The sequence below is a fragment of the Lepidothrix coronata genome, unplaced genomic scaffold (genome assembly GCF_001604755.1).
Source record: "Lepidothrix coronata isolate B3197 unplaced genomic scaffold, Lepidothrix_coronata-1.0 Scaffold1696, whole genome shotgun sequence".
NCBI classification, from domain to species: Eukaryota; Metazoa; Chordata; class Aves; order Passeriformes; family Pipridae; genus Lepidothrix; species Lepidothrix coronata.
In genome coordinates, this window is record NW_016691876.1 from 1 (window position 1) to 3,718 (window position 3,718).

Genomic DNA, 3,718 nt, shown 5'->3' on the forward strand with positions numbered 1-3,718 from the left:
TCCAAGAGCCTCTCTGGAGCAGCTGTCCCTGTTTCAGTAGTTTGTGCTTCTTTGGTGCCAATGCTCACTTCAGTTTGCATTCCCACACCTGACTGGTTGCCTGGGGCATATTCCCCTAAAAATGCCAGTTTTTCCTCATTCTGTATGTGATGTGTCTGTGGTATTTTGTTTCTTTTGTACTCTTGTCACTTTTATAAAAGCTGTGGACTGTGGCATGGAGCTCTGTGGGGTTTTTTGTTTGTTTGTTTGTTTTCTGCCAAATACACTGAGATTTTTGAAAGTATAACTACCAAAAAAAAAAAAAGTGTGGTTTGTATCGTATTTCTACTTTTGCAGGCAGAAATCCCAGCTCTGTTCCGTAAATACCACCACCACCTGCTTGAGCTTCATTTTAAACCTCAGCTTTTCCTAGTGCTTAAAAATCTTTTGAGTGACCCAAACCCAGCCCTGGGAGGATTTTGGAACTTGTCATTTTAACGCCTGAGTGGCAGCACAACAGTCCTGTTCTTGGGCTTTGTTGACCTTGGGTGCTTTTCTCTGCCCTCTCCTTGCCCTCTGTTTTTATTAGATTAAACAAACCCTCGACTGCCCGCTTTTAAGGCCTTTCCTTCCTCCACAGTCATACCACTAAATCTCCTTTGCTGGCTGTGTAAACAAGGAGCATTTTTTTCTCTCTTTGTTAAGAATCCAGGGCGAGTGTCGCACCCCAGTTTGTGATAGCAGCAGTTCCGTTTCTGCCGGAAAAAATCCTCTTTCGGGATGTTTTTTAGGGTTTCCTTCATTCCGTTTCTCGCGGCCACACCCAGGCCGCGATGAGGACGAGGGTTATTTGCTTTACACCTGTCAAACACAGAGGAACAGCCACCTTGAATGTGAATTCCTTTAAACGTGAATTTAAATTTAAACGTAACTAAGGTGTAACTGTGTCCCAAATGTCACCGTTTCCCAGCCGAAGCGAGGGATTCATAATTAAGCGGTGGCACATAATGAGTTTCCCTGCGCTGCCTTCAGCCCGTTCCTGTGGCTCCCCCTCATGAACTCCCCTATTTAGAACCGCTGCGTTTGCGCTCAGTTCACGTCGCTTCTCCCTCACGCTGCATCGACATTGTTGTGCTGGCCGTTCCCCTCATGTGACTTGTTTGAAATCGCTCTTTATTCGACCGGACGGCGAAATTTAACCTGTTTTTACGGGTAATTAACGGACGCCTGCGGTGACGGCGCCTGCACTCCCGCCTCTGTGTGCCGGGTCAGTACCCACGGGCAGAGCCGGGCGGTTAATCACCGCGCTGCCGCTGAAGGAACCGCTCAATTAACGGCTCATTAGAGATTTTTTAATTTATTTTTTTTTTTAGTTAATTACTTCCCGGGCGTCATCGCCGCGCCCGGCACGGAAGTGACGCGTTAGAGCCGCGCTGGTCGCAGTGCCCGGTGGAGGCGGCGGTGAGTGGGGCCGGGGGGCCCTGAGGGGACCCTGAGGGGACATGGGGGGACACGGGGGGACACGGGGAGGTCTGGGGGGTCCTGTGGGGCTGAGGGGGACCGGGAGCACCGAGGGGGCTGAGGGGGAGCGGGCAGCGGGTGACACCGCTCCGTGAGGGCCTGTTGGACCCCCCCGGCCCCGGCCCTGAACCCCCCGGGGGTTTGTTTATTCTGAGGCGTTTAACGCAAAAATCGGGTCCATTCCCCGCTCTAAGACAGGCCAGTAATGACAAGCTCGATTGGCACGTTGATTATTTATTTCCGATCCCGGTGCTGTTCCATAAACCGAGCCCCACAACTACCACAACTTGTGCTGTTTAGGCATCGTAGCAACCAAAGGAATTAGCGTTTATTTGCCATGAGTCGCACAGTTCTCTTGTAAATTAGTGTTCTCTCTTGTGCTGCTTGACGATTCTCTCCCTTCTCGTGTTAATTATTGCCATGTTCAGTCTCTGGTTTGGGTCGGTGGGTTTCTCGGCTCGGTAGTCCCTGACTTAGTGGTTGCTTTTCCCCCTGCCAAATTAGAATTACTTGTTATTTTTACTACCTTTTACCCCCTCAGAGCTGATTTCAGCACAGCTGCTGAGTTGGGTTTGTTAGTTTTTTCCTTATCTTGGCAGTTCTCTCCCATAAATTCTTTGTGTCCACTGGCACATCCTTTAATCCCAAACTTTGTTAATCCCCCCCTGCCCCGGGTCTGAGATCGCTGAAGAACATGACACCAAACCATGGCCACAAACCACGTTTTTTGTGCTCTCCAACAACTCTGTGTTCCTTCTTCTGGGTTTAAACTTTCTGGATTTAAAACAGACATTTTTGGTTCAGCGCAAGTCAACCCCCACTTGGCTTTGCTCAAAGATGGAACATCGAGTGTTTGCACTGAAAAAAAAAAAGAATTGGTGTAAAATAGATTTATCTGTGCTGGGCTGCGTGGTTTGTGTGGGTTTTGCTGACGTCTCCTTCTTTTTCAGACTTTGTTTTTTTAACTCAAATGGGTGATGAAAAGGATTCTTGGAAAGTGAAAACTTTAGATGAAATTCTCCAGGAGAAGAAGCGAAGGAAGGAGCAAGAGGAGAAGGCAGAGATAAAACGTATGAAAAATGTAAGAACCTGTGCCTGTATTAATGGAAAAATGTATTTTCATTGGCTTTACATTTTATACTCTGCTTTGTTTGTAGTTTTTGGTCAGAAAAGGTAAATAAATTGATGTGATTAACTGGAAGTTGCAGTTCAAGGAACAGCCTTTCAGAGAACAGAAGAGTATAGAAAAGTATAGAAGGATGGGATTAAAATGAATTTGAGTAACTTTTATGTTACTATTTGTACAACTATGTAGAAAATAATTCTTCTGGGAAAAAAAGCCCACAAAATAGTTAATGCAAGTTCAGCTTTAATTGCAGTCCAACTGCATTTGCCTGGTTACAGTATGGATGTGGTTTATAGATGAGTGGGGGCAACCAGTTGGGGATGGATTTTGAGCCAGCAGTGGAAGACTTAGGTAATATTTAAATTTGTTTTCATTCTGTGACACAAAGATTAATTGCCTTTTTCCCTTCCCTGTGTTCCCATCAGTCAGATGACAGGGATTCCAAGCGGGATTCTCTTGAAGAGGGGGAGCTGAGAGACCATCGCATGGAAATAACCATCAGAAACTCACCTTACAGGAGGGAGGACTCCATGGAAGACAGGTAAGAATGAGAAAATCACCTTGTTACCTCGGAAGGAGTTACTGAAGTGAACTTTTAGGAAGAGGATTTAAAATATCTGAAGGGAAAATTCTAATTTTTTAGCGTGCAGATGGGCCAACTCCAGGGTAACTTTTTAAAGCAGTGGTTAAGGCTTAACAGCGTGTTGTGTTCCAGTTTTGGTTCGGGGCTATTATGGAAATCAACTTGAACATAAAATAATAAAACCAGGGATCTTTTCCAAATGGGGAAAAGAGGAAATAACTCACAGTCTGACAGTACCTGTCACCTCCCTGAGTTTGTTCGTGTGCTGTGTTTTAGGGGAGAAGAAGATGATTCCTTGGCCATAAAACCACCCCAGCAAATGTCCCGGAAAGAAAAAACCCACCATAGGAAAGATGAGAAGAGGAAAGAGAAACGCAGGCACCGAAGTCACTCTGCAGAAGGTGGTTGTTGCTGCACTTGGAAGCTTCTGGTTTCTGGGAGCTTCCCAAGGGGAAGCCAAGTAGGCTCCATATAGAGTAAATAACAATAAGTACAGACTAAAGAGAGGT

General features: G+C 46.0%; 1 long non-coding RNA gene across 1 annotated transcript; it reads left to right on the forward strand.

Annotated features, from left to right (window-relative positions):
• The first annotated feature begins 707 nt into the window (after positions 1-707).
• LOC108510632 lies at positions 708-2,478 on the forward strand. The gene is made up of 3 exons (XR_001878855.1): positions 708-1,246; positions 1,353-1,440; positions 2,451-2,478. It is a non-coding gene; the product is annotated as an uncharacterized LOC108510632 (long non-coding RNA).
• The last annotated feature ends 1,240 nt before the right edge of the window (positions 2,479-3,718 follow it).